Here is a 13,349-nt window from a genome sequence, read left to right as displayed (position 1 = left end):
ACTCTGAACCAGAGCGGCGGCGGACCTGAACGGGAGCAGAGGAGAGAGACCGAGAGCGGGGATAAAAGAGCGGTGGCCCGAGGCCCGAGACCAGAGCGGCGGCGGACCTGAACGGGAGCAGAGGAGAGAGACCGAGAGCGGGGATAAAAGAGCGGTAGCCCGAGGCCCGAGACCTGAGCGGCGGCGGACCTGAACGGGAGCAGAGGAGAGAGACCGAGAGCGGGGATAAAAGAGCGGCGGACCGAGGCCCGAGACCAGAGCGGAGGCGGACCTGAACGGGAGCAGAGGAGAGAGACCGAGAGCGGGGATAAAAGAGCGGCGGCCCCAGGCCCGAGACCTGAGCGGCGGCGGACCTGAACGGGAGCAGAGGAGAGAGACCGAGAGCGGGGATAAAAGAGCGGCGGCCCGAGGCCCGAGACCAGAGCGGCGGCGGACCTGAACGGGAGCAGAGGAGAGAGACCGAGAGCGGGGATAAAAGAGCGGCGGCCCGAGGCCCGAGACCAGAGCGGCGGCGGACCTGAACGGGAGCAGAGGAGAGAGACCGAGAGCGGGGATAAAAGAGCGGCGGCCCGAGGCCCGAGACCAGAGCGGCGGCGGACCTGAACGGGAGCAGAGGAGAGAGACCGAGAGCGGGGATAAAAGAGCGGCGGCCCGAGGCCCGAGACCAGAGCGGCGACGGACCTGAACGGATCAAAAACAACAACAGAAAACCAAGGAGTGACGTCACAGGACAGCAGGTAAGTGATTGGTTGGTGAGTATTACTGTTTTTTTTCTCTAAATTAGGGCATTGGTTTAAACTAAGAGCTGGGAAACTAAGCAGCTTTTATAGCAGGTAGTGTTTTTTTTAGGTCCCTAGTATAGTTAACATTTTTGAATTTCAATGTAATTTAAAAGGGGTAACTAAGCTAAGGCAAGTCATGGCAGCAGACCTCGCACCCGTGATATGCCCCTCCTGCAAGATGTGGGAAGTCATGGACACTACCAGTGTCCCTGCCGACCATGTGTGCAGGAAGTGTGTCCACCTGCAGCTACTGACCGATCGTATCTCGGAGCTGGAGCTGCGGGTGGTCTCACTGTGGGGCATCCGCGATGCAGAGAAACTCGTGGATAGCACGTTTAGCGAGTTGGTCACACCGCAGGTCAAGGGAGTACAGGCAGGAAGTAAATGGGTGACCACCAGGCAGAGTAAGAGGTGCAGGCAGGTAGTGCAGGGGTCCCCTGTGGCCATCCCCCTCTCAAACAGGTATACCGTTTTGGATGCTGTTCGGGGAGATGGCTCACCAGGGGAAGGTGGCAGCGGCCAGGTTCATGGCACCGTGGCTGGCTCTGCTGCACAGGAGGGCAGGAAAAAGAGTGGCAGAGCTATAGTGATAGGGGACTCGATTGTAAGGGAAATAGACAGGCGTTTCTGCGGATGCAACCGAGACTCCAGGATGGTATGTCGCCTCCCTGGTGCAAGGGTCAGGGATGTCTCGGAGCGGCTGCAGGACATTCTGGAGGGGGAGGGTGAACAGCCAGTTGTCGTGGTGCATATAGGTACCAACGATATAGGTAAAAAATAGGATGAGGTCCTACAAGCTGAATTTAGGGAGTTAGGAGTTAAACTAAAAAGTAGGACCTCAAAGGTAGTAATCTCAGGATTGCCACCAGTGCCACGGGCTAGTCAGAGTAGGAATGACAGGATAGCTAGGATGAATACGTGGCTTGAGAGATGGTGCAAGAGGGAGGGATTCAAATTCCTGGGACATTGGAACCGGTTCTGGGGGAGGTGGGACCAGTACAAATTGGACGGTCTGCATCTGGGCAGGACTGGAACCAATGTCCTAGGGGGAGTGTTTGCTAGTGCTGTTGGGGAGGGTTTAAACTAAAGTGGCAGGGGGATGGGAACCGATGCAGGAAGTCGGTGGGAAGTAAAGTGGTGACAGAAACAAAAGGCAGTAAGGGCGAGTGTACAAAACATGACCGGACAGATGGTCTGAGAAAGCAGGGCAAAGACCAAGGGAAGTCTAGATTAAACTGCATTTATTTCAATGCAAGAAGTCTGATGGGCAAGGTAGATGAACTCAGGGCATGGATGGGTACATGGGACTGGGATGTTATAGCTATTACTGAAACATGGCTAAGGGAGGGGCAGGACTGGCAGCTCAATGTTCCAGGGTACAGATGCTATAGGAAAGATAGAGCAGGAGGTAAGAGAGGAGGGGGAGTTGCGTTCTTGATTAGGGAGAACATCACGGCAGTAGTGAGAGAGGATATATCCGAGGGTTCGCCCACGGAGTCTATATGGGTAGAACTGAAAAATAAGAAGGGAGAGATCACTTTGATAGGATTGTACTACAGACCCCCAAATAGTCAACGGGAAATTGAGGAGCAAATATGTAAGGAGATTACAGACAGCTGCAAGAAAAATAGGGTGGTAATAGTAGGGGACTTTAACTTTCCCAACATTGACTGGGACAGCCATAGCATTAGGGGCTTGGATGGAGAGAAATTTGTTGAGTGTATTCAGGAGGAATTTCTCATTCAGTATGTGGATGGCCTGACTAGAGAGGGGGCAAAACTTGACCTCCTCTTGGGAAATAAGGAAGGGCAGGTGACAGAAGTGTTAGTGAGGGATCACTTTGGGACCAGTGATCATAATTCCATTAGTTTTAAGATAGCTATGGAGAATGATAGGTCTGGCCCAAAAGTTAAAATTCTAAATTGGGAAAAGGCCAATTTTGATGGTATTAGACAGGAACTTTCAGAAGTTGATTGGGAGAGTCTGTTGGCAGGCAAAGGGACGTCTGGTAAGTGGGAGGCTTTCAAAAGTGTGTTAACCAGGGTTCAGGGTAAGCACATTCCTTATAAAGTGAAGGGCAAGGCTGGTAGAAGTAGGGAACCTTAGATGACTCGGGAGATTGAGGCCCGAGTCAGAAAGAAGAAGGAGGCATATGACATGCATAGGCAGCTGGGATCAAGTGGATCCCTTGAAGAGTATAGTGATTGCCGGAGTAGAGTTAAGAGAGAAATCAGGAGGGCAAAAAGGGGACACAAGATTGCTTTGGCACATAAGGCAAAGGAGAATCCAAAGAGCTTCTACAAATACATAAAGGGCAAAAGAGTAACTATGGAGAGAGTAGGGCCTCTTAAGGATCAACAAGGTCATCTATGTGCGGAACCACAAGAGATGGGTGAGATCCTAAATGAATATTTCGCATCGGTATTTACGGTTGAGAAAGGCATGGATGTTAGGGAACTTGGGGAAATAAATAGTGATGTCTTGAGGAGTGTACATATTACAGAGAGGGAGGTGCTGGAAGTCTTAACGCGCATCAAGGTAGATAAATCTCCGGGACCTGATGAAATGTATCCCAGGACGTTATGGGAGGTTAGGGAGGAAATTGCGGGTCCCCTGGCATGATATTTGAATCATCGACAGCTACAGGTGAGGTGCCTGAAGATTGGAGGGTAGCAAATGTTGTGCCTTTGTTTAAGAAGGGCGGCAGGGAAAAGCCTGGGAACTACAGACATCTGTAGTGGGTAAGTTGTTAGAGGGTACTCTGAGAGACAGGATCTACGGGCATTTGGAGAGGCAGGGATTGATTAGGAACAGTCAGCATGGTTTTGTGAGAGGAAAATCATGTCTCACAAATTTGATTGAGTTTTTTGAAGGGGTAACCAAGAAGATAGATGAGGGCTGTGCAGTAGACGTGGTCTACATGGACTTTAGCTAAGCCTTTGACAAGGTACCGCATGGTAGGTTGTTACATAAGGTTAGATCTCACGGGATCCAAGGTGAGGTAGCCAATTGGATACAAAATTGGATTGACGACAGAAGACAGAGGGTGGTTGTAGAGGGTTGTTTTTCAAATTGGAGGCCTGTGACCAGCGGTGTGCCTCAGGGATCGGTGCTGGGTCCGCTGTTATTTGTTATTTATATTAATGATTTGGATGAGAATTTAGGAGGCTTGGTTAGTAAGTTTGCAGATGACACCAAGATTGGTGGCATTGTGGACAGTGAAGAAGGTTATCTAGGATTGCAATGGGATCTTGATAAATTGGGCCAGTGGGCCGATGAATGGCAGATGGAGTTTAATTTAGATAAATGTGAGGTGATGCATTTTGGTAGATCGAATCGGGCCAGGACCTACTCCGTTAATGGTAGGGCGTTGGAGAGAGTTATAGAACAAAGAGATCTCGGAGTACAGGTTCATAGCTCCTTGAAAGTGGAGTCACAGGTGGATAGGGTGGTGAAGAAGGCATTCGGCATGCTTGGTTTCATTGGTCAGAACATTGAATACAGGAGTTGGGATGTCTTGTTGAAGTTGTACAAGACATTGGTTAGGCCACACTTGGAATACTGTGTACAGTTCTGTTCACCCTATTATAGAAAGGATATTATTAAACTAGAAAGAGTGCAGAAAAGATTTACTAAGATGCTACCGGGACTTGATGGTTTGACTTATAGGGAGAGGTTGGATAGACTGAGACTTTTTTCCCTGGAGAGTAGGAGGTTTAGGGGTGATCTTATAGAAGTCTATAAAATAATGAGGGGCATAGATAAGGTAGATAGTCAAAATCTTTTCCCAAAGGTAGGGGAGTCTATAACGAGGGGGCATAGATTTAAAGTGAGAGGGGAGAGGATACAAAAGGGTCCAGAGGGGCAATTTTTTCACTCAAAGGGTGGTGAGTGTCTGGAACGAGCTGCCAGAGGCAGTAGTAGAGGCGGGTACAATTTTGTCTTTTAAAAAGCATTTGGACAGTTACATGGGTAAGATGGGTATGGAGGGATATGGGCCAAGTGCAGGCAATTGGGACTAGCTTAGTGGTATAAACTGGGCGACATGGACATGTTGGGCCGAAGGGCCTGTTTCCATGTTGTAAACTTGTATGATTCTATGATTCTATATGGAATTCAGTATCAAATAAAATGAAAGCAAAACCATGCAGTTTGTTGGGACTCGAATGCATTGCCTTACTGTGCCACCCAATATTTTTCTTTTTGGAAATGCCTCGTACATTCTAGATTGGAGGCAACCTTTTATCTGCTCCTATATTAAACATATATGTTTCATGCCCTGTCATGCTGTGAAATTGACATTATGACTGTGAAATGAAGGATTGTTGGTCTTGTTAATTGATTTTTGCAATGACTTCCACCTATTTCCTCCTCTGTGCATCTATTGACGGTCGAATCCAAGGTGTCTGATGAACAACATGACTCTCACTCCTTGGTTGACTTGCTGACATTGTTATGTGATACAGGAATGGATTTGGTCCCAGGTAGTTTTCACTTTCACTATTTTAATGTCCCAGCCAGGACTAGTAAATATTCTTCTTAAAGCAAGAGCAATATTTGTTGAAATCTAAGTAAGATATTTTTTCTTCCTCTCTTTAGGTCACTCAGTACTGCATTATTCTCAAGCTAAAGGGCAGAAAGGCTCTGATCTCAGCCAGTGCTGCTCTTGACCTAGCTATGGTGACCGTAGGACTGTAAGAAATGCAAAATTTAAATTTGACCATGAATGCAGAACAAAAATGGCATCCTTCACCAGAGAATGAGTGACAGTCAGGAACACCTTGTCTAACATTCAGTGCCTATCTGATCTTAATGAAAAAGTGGCAACGTATATATATTAATAAGAGTTCCTTGATGAAGTACTAGTGAGCTGCTGGTATCATATGGAACTATACCTCCAGATCATCACCACGGTCAATGTGGGTGGTGTGGCCATCTCCCATGCAGATCCCTTTCAATCCCTAGTTGCACTTTACCAGCTCAGTTATGAGGATGATAGAATTGCATTCTGCCACAAGGCTACAGAACAGCCATTATTTGTGGTCCAGCATGCTATCCAGCTGGTGTATGGGAACACAGAAACAGGCCATTCTATGCTATTGTTTGCCATGACAGCTCTTCTACAGCAGCTGAACTACATAGTTTATCAAGATCAGTCCCTGTTGTTTCATTTGCAAAAGCTGGCATGGTGGAAGAGTATTCCGTTGAGAATGGACGTAAGTTTTTTCTATTTCACTTTGGCAGTGCAAACATTTCCTGCTACTTTGTATGGAATAAAAATTTGGCATCCGACACAGAACTCTACTTTATCTCAGCTAGATAGGATCTATATAGGAACCTATGTGCTCACGTTAAGGAGCCTGAGTTTATATGTGGAGAAGAAATTACTATCTATTCTTATGAATGGTAATATTTGAAGGTTAGAAACTCAAATTTCAATTTTACAAAATCATCATTAACTTGTAACAATAGCTATATTAAACACATTTATCATGAGTAATAATTCAAAATGATTGGAAATCGAATATTACTGTCCCTTTGTATGGTTTCCTTGCCTTTTGACAAATTTCTATGTTCTGTAACCTCTAAGAATTTATGGGAATTTACTGATGATTCTACAGTGTTCAGCTCTATTAACAACTCATCTGATAATAGAGTAGCCCACACCAGCCTACAGTGGGACCTGGGCAACATCCAGACTTGGGTTGACAAGTGGCAGACAACATTCATGCCACATAAGTGCCAGGTCAACAATAAAGGTCCAGTCACCTCCCCCTAACCTACAACAGCACCACCATCACCAACTCCCCATTATCAACATTCTGGGGGCCACCACTGACCAGAACCTTAACTGGCCCAGCCATATCAATACCTTGGCTACAAGATCAGGGCAGAGGCTGGGTATTCTGAGACAAGTAACTCACCTCCTGATCCCTCAAAGTCTCTCCACCATCCACAAGGCTTAAGTCAAGAACGTGATAGAATATTCACCACTCACCTGGATGGGTGCAGCCATAAAAGCACTCAAGAAGCTCAACACCATCTAGGACACAGTAGTTCACTTGATCGACACACCTGCCATTGAACTCAATATCATTCCCTTCCAGATACACTGTGGCTACAGTATGTAAGATCTAAAGCATCCACTGCAGCAATTCAATAATGCCTTACTTTGACAGCACCTCTCAGTCCTATGACCTCTACCATCAAGAAGGACAAGAGCAGTGAGATCATGGGAACACCATCACCTCCAAATAATGCACAACCCTGACTTGGACATATATCATTGTTGCTGGGTCAAAAGCTTAGAATTCCCTACCTAACACCATCACGGGAGCACCATCACCTCAAGGACTGCAGCGGTTCAAGGACAATGTCCAGCACCAGATGGCTCAGAAGGCCGCAGCTTCTCCTGCAGGAGGCGGCAGAGATCTGCTACAGTCTGCTGGAAGAACCTGAGCCTCCTTACACACTGCTCCTCGGTGAATTCCTGGTAACTGATTCTGGCTCGGTACACCCTGTGAGGACGGTAAGGTCACCTGTCCGCATTCCCCCTCCTACGTGATGCTCTGACAGCACCTGCTGCAGTTCCAGGATGCTCTCCTTGTTGCTCCTGCTGCTGTAGTTGCAGCTACTGCTGCTGTTGCTCCTCTTCCTCCTCTGGCCACAATTGGGTTTCTAGAATCAATCCCATTCCTCTTCCCCTCCTTCACCCTTCCTGAAGGCAAAGAATAAATTCTGCCATGAATTTTCAAAAAACCTCTGTTATAACCTGTGCTGAAGTTGTAAATCCTTCCATACTGCTCAACTAAGAATTTCAGCAGAAATGCTCACCATTTTTGTCTGCAGGTGCCTGCCCTTTTAAATCAGGCTTTTACTTGCTGATTTTGGCCTTTACCGTCAAGGATTACTGAGCGGTCCCATCGCTCTAATTTTAGCAACCAAAAATAGCATCGGGTGCTATTAGCCTAGATTATTAGCCTACCATTGCATTCTGCCTAAGCTAAGGACCCCGGGAAAAGGCGCTGACTGCACCGTTGATGGAAACGGGGTGGTAAGTCTTTCCCTGCAATTTTTGGGGCACTTTCACCCCATTTCTGCCAGGCAGGAGGCCTCATAATTCATCCCATCTTACTATTCTTTTGACAGTCTTGTCTTTGCAGAATGTTTTTGGCACTGTAGCAGAATCACTTCAAAAAAATGGCAGTGGAATCACAGGAATTGTCAATATCTCAAATTACAGGTCTGCACTAAAGAACATTTTCAGGTCTTCCTTCTTTGGTAAAGGAACCATATAGATTTTTGTCAGAAGGCTGCAAGATTTTTATGCATTATTGATTTTATTTTGCAGCACATCTGAGAGACAGCCTACACATATGAATCCTTTTTACAGGCGAAAGTTTATTTTTGAGGTGTTTGTCCCTTTCCTCTTTAGGTTTCTATGCCACACTCATATTGAACCATGAAGGTGAGTTGTTTGCAGGAATATGGTAATATTCTGACATTAATATCTTTCTCCACAAAGTGCTGTGCTCGAAGATCCCCTGTGCACTTCCAAGGCTTAACATGAAAACACAGCTCTGGTTATTCAGCTAGATCTATCTGGAGATCAGAACTCCATGGATTGGAAGTGTGCTTCATCCACATTGTAAAGATCAAAGAACGACTATTTCATCCAAGAATCCTGTCTCTTATGAAGTTGAGACATATATTCTGAGAAGGGTTTTTTATCCCTTGTCAACAGATTCTATCTTTATTATGTTAAGTACTGTACTTTCAGTAACTTGTTGTGTTTTACTGCTTCTGTGTATTCTGCCTGTAAATCAATCTGAGTTCCAAACTGTGCATATTTTTCTGATGACATGGTACTTTCTATCTTTCAAAAGGAGTAAGGAAAACGTGGCCGTTCTCACAATTAATTAGGAGCGTGGACATGCCGTCTCACACATATCACATATAGGTTTTGGTTGGGCTGCTTATGGAAACTGACTGTTAACTGCAAAATGTTGGGAGAAATCTTGATCTATAACCATGACATTAAAGCAGGGCAAGTCAAGCTAGAAGCAGACTTCGAGGGGAAATAAGAGAGAATCAATAAAATAAAATGAGAAAACTTCAAAAGTGCCCAGTGAGAAGTTAAAATGCAAAACTAAGTATGATAAGTGTGAGGTGGTACATTTTGGTGGGAAGAATATGAAGGCCACATACTCCTTGGAAAATAAGAATCTAAATGGGGTACAGGAGTAAATGGATCTGGAGGTACAAACACACAAATCACTATAAGTAATGATGCAGCTTAATAAGCCTCTAAAAGTAGCAAACAAAGCATTGGGAATTATTTCTAGAGGGATAGAATTGAAAAGGAGAGAAGTTATGTTAAACTTGTATAGAACCTTGGTTAGACCACACTTGGAGTACTGGGAACAGTTCTGGTCTCGATATTATAAAATGGATAGAGACCACTGCAGAAGGTGCAAAGAAGATTTACAAGGATGATACCAGAACTGAGCAGTTCTCACGCTATACCTATCAGAAAAGATTGAACAGACTGGGGCTCTTTTCTCTAGAAAAGAGAAGTCTAAGGGGTGACCTGATAGAGGTCTTTAAGTTTATGGAAGGATTTGATAGGGTAGACATTCCCACTTGTGGGAGAGACCAGAACTAGGGGCCATAAAGATTAGATAGTCACTAATAAATCCAATAGGGAATTCAGGAGCAACTTCTTTACCCAGAGAGTGGTTAGAATGTGGAACTTGCTACCAAAGGAGTAGTTGAGGTGAATAGCATAGATGCATTTATGGGGATGCTAGATAAACACATGTGGGAGAAAGGAATAGAAGGATATGCTGATCGGGTGAGATGAAGAGGGGTGGGAGGAGGCTTGTGAGGAGCATAAACACTGGCATGGACCAGTTGGGCTGAATTACCTTATTTTGTGCTGTACATTCTATGTAATTCTAATTTAAAAAAACTAAGAAAGAGGGTTGAGAACTATTGTAAAACAGGTGAGACAAGATTAAAGGAATAATTTAAGTATCAAGTGTATCTGCATGCTAATATGTCTGTCTAATGGGCTGAGAATAGGTATTTATATTTGTGTAAGGAAAAGCCACAAGTTCAGCGCAGTCAATATACATTAGGAGCCTTGTCCACAGCCCGCCCATATTGGAAAATTGTTCACTCCCTCATCCATCGTGGACAGAAAATCTCAAGCATTGCACTAGTAGCAGGCAAAGCTCCCCGCACTGACATATATTGGGAAAATGATCCCCTATGTTCTCTTCTAAGAAATACAAATAATGAGCTACAGAATGTTTAGTCTTCACACGATGAGTTAGCAAACCTGGCAACTCTTGTTGTGGGGAGTTGCCAAACAGAAGTCAGCTCCCTCCCCACAGGCAAGAGTAGCAACTGAGATTTACAAACATTTGCATGAAAAGTATAACCAAGAGTCGTCAATGAGAGGTGAAACCAAATTATGAACTTGAATTAAAAACAAAAAGTGCTGGGAACACTCAGCAGGTCAGGCGGCATCTGTGGAGAGAGAAGCAGAGCTGATGAAAGGTCATCGATCTGAAACGTTAACTCTGTTTCTTTCTCCGCAGATGCTGCCTGACCTGCTGAGTGTTTCCAGCATTTTCTCTTTTTATTTCAGATTTCCAGTATCCGCAGTATTTTGCTTTTGTTTTATGAACTTGAACTTTATTTTTCAATGCCGGAACTGTACACTTCAGAACATTCAGATTAGTACCAATCCCACTAAATAATAAAAAAGAAAATATTGGCACTTTTATCTTGATCATCAGTTTAGAAGAAACAATTAAAAAATTGTTAAAATTTGTCATGAAATGACTTTTTGTTTTACCTATCAAATTAATTCATTAAGTATGGCCCATGTTATCGAGGTATTTATTGCTTACAAATCCAAAATTCCCCGATGAACAAGAGCCAGTGCAGGAGCAGCAAGATTGTCAGCAGTTAAATGAGGACTTTTTTTTACCAATTTTCTCCCTTTCCCCCTCCTCCTATCTTGAAATGCACAGTTCTACGCACATCAGACATAACGTTCCATGGTACCTCTCCAAATGGCCCTTATTTATGTGGATGCCGAGGGTCAGTGAATATTGGCAGGCTATTTCTCCTGGGGAGGAGGGGAGTATCACTCCCAAGTATGATCATGACCTCACCTAACATATACACTTTTTATCAGGGGCTGAATGAATAGCAATCAGGAATAGGAACACTGGATAACTTTCCTCTCCATAACTTGGAGGTCAATTGTAGGGTCCCTATTGCCACCTTGGCTGACACCAGCTGAACAAAGATTGAAACTGGCATCTTCTGGTCAATTACTAAGCCATTGGGAAACCTTAAACTTTTTTTAAATTGCTATAACATTTAAATGTTATGGGATTTCTTTTGAAACTGTTAAAAGACCTTGTGATAAAGTTAACTGGAGATCAAATGGTTTTCTAACTTCTAAGAATCCTGAATTGCCATCTATGCACATGAAGCAATGCCTGGCTTAGAAGCCAGAAATTTATGACCAGGATGTCCCATTTAATAAATATAAATTACCCTGCTGATCTGTGTTTAATGCTGCATTTATTGCAACTATCCAAAGGGAAACTGTTGTGTTTGGAGGTGCAAGAACCATATAAAGGGATGGTTTTCACCAGCTCCTCCAGAGACAGCAGCCGAGTGATATCAATCTGAGTACTTCCTACAATAGTGAAGACCACCATTTTTCTGGCTGTTTAGCCTATTCATACAGGCTACTGATCACTGCCCTGTACAAAGCTTTCCCAGCCTTTGGGAAAGATATGGTAACCAGAAAATAAAGTTGTGAATTGCCATTTTCAAACAACTGTTGCTTGCACTTGCAGTTAAATGTCTGCTGCTCGAACAATCACTTTTCTAGCATTCCACTCATCAACTAGATGACTAGTTATTATATGCAATGAAAGACCATTCAATAAGTTTACCCCGAAGTCCTGGCACTGACTTCAGGCAATTACAGGCACACAGAATTGTTACTCAGATTGGGATCTAGCATTTGACCTGACCTTTAACCCTCACAAGCAAAAGGCCACAGACCATAACCTCAGTATTATTACAAGACATAAGATGCAGCCAACACAAAGCCATTCATTTATCCAGCACAAGTGTTATGAATAATAGTAGTCTGTTATGTGTAAAACTGACACACCAAAATTTCTGTGATTGCTGACCCTTTCATCAAAACATGCATTTATACTGGAATTTTCATTAGAGAATTAATTACGTTCTACTTTGGATAAAAACACAGAGAAAAGTCAATTGACACGAACACCAAGTACATTGCTCTGATTAGAGATTGGCATTGTACTTAATAGAATCATAGAAAGGTTACAGCACAGAAGGAGGCCATTTGGCCCATCGAGCTTGCACCAGCTCTCTGCAAGAGCAATCCAGCTAGTCCCACTCCTCCGCCCTATCCCCGTAGCCCTGCAAACTTTTCTCCTTCAGGTACCTATTTAATTCCTTTTTGAAAGCCACAATTGACCCTGCTTCCACCACCCTTTCCGGCAGTGCATTCCAGATCCTAACCATTCGCTGCCGAAAGAAGTTTTTCCTCATGTCGCCTTTGGTTCTTTTGCCAATCACCTTAAACCTCCTCTGGTTCGTGATTCTTCCGCCAGTAAAACAGTTTTTCTTTATTTACTTTATCTAACCCTGTCATGATTTTGAACATCTCTATCAAATCTCCTCTCAACCTCCTCTGCTCTAAGGAGAACAATCTCAGCTTTTCCGGTCTATCCACGTGACTGAGGTCGCTCATCCCTGGAAACATTCTAGTAAATCTTTTCTGCACCCTCTCTAAGTCCTTCAAATCCATCCTAAAGTGCGGTGCCCAGAATTGGACACAATACTCCAATTGTGGCCGAACCAGTGTTTTATAAAGGTTCGACATAATATCCTTGCTTTTGTACTCTATGCCTCTATTTATAAAGCCCAGGATCCCGTATGGCTTTCTTAACCGCTTTCTCAACCTGTCCTGCCACCTTCAACGACCTATGTACATATACCCCCATTTAGAATTGTATTTCACTGTTGAATTGAAGATGATGTTGCTGAAATCATTTGTGAAAATCCTGGTGGACTGCAGCCGTTTAAACATTCCAGCTATGTTTGATGTCGAATGTAGCATGTCTGACTTATACAGCATATTTTTACTTTAGGTCATATCTTCTCCACATGGATATTTCATGGTTTAATTGCTAGTTAAATATATAAACATAAAAGATTTGAAAGAATTTTGCGTTTATCCCCATGCACCCCCTTTAGAGTTGTATCTTTTAGTTTATATTGCCTCTCCTCGCTCTTCCTACCTAAATGTATCACCTTACGCTTCTCTGCATTAAATTTCATCTGCCATGTGTCCGTCCATTCCACCAGCCTGTCCATGTCCTCTTGAAGTCTATTACTATCCTCCTCACTGTTTACTACACTTCCAAGTTTTGTGCCATCTGCAAATTTTGAAATTGTGCCCTGTACACCCCAGTCCAAGCCATTAATATAGATGAA

At 44.0% G+C, this 13,349-nt stretch overlaps 1 long non-coding RNA gene across 2 annotated transcripts in view; it reads right to left on the bottom strand.

The window, feature by feature from the left end:
• The window catches only part of LOC137340891 (uncharacterized), a 121,225-nt gene that overhangs the window by 66,554 nt on the left and 41,322 nt on the right, over positions 1 to 13,349 (bottom strand). The window contains exon 1 of one of the 2 annotated variants that reach the window (XR_010966899.1): positions 7,362 to 7,437. The exons of the other annotated variant lie outside the window; for it this stretch is intronic. This is a non-coding gene — a long non-coding RNA (uncharacterized lncRNA). Of the gene's footprint in view, positions 1 to 7,361; positions 7,438 to 13,349 lie in introns of those variants that run through there. 2 annotated transcript variants of the gene reach the window in all.

This window comes from Heptranchias perlo, chromosome 22 (assembly GCF_035084215.1).
Source record: "Heptranchias perlo isolate sHepPer1 chromosome 22, sHepPer1.hap1, whole genome shotgun sequence".
NCBI lineage: Eukaryota > Metazoa > Chordata > Chondrichthyes > Hexanchiformes > Hexanchidae > Heptranchias > Heptranchias perlo.
This window is presented reverse-complemented; position numbering and strand designations above follow the sequence as displayed.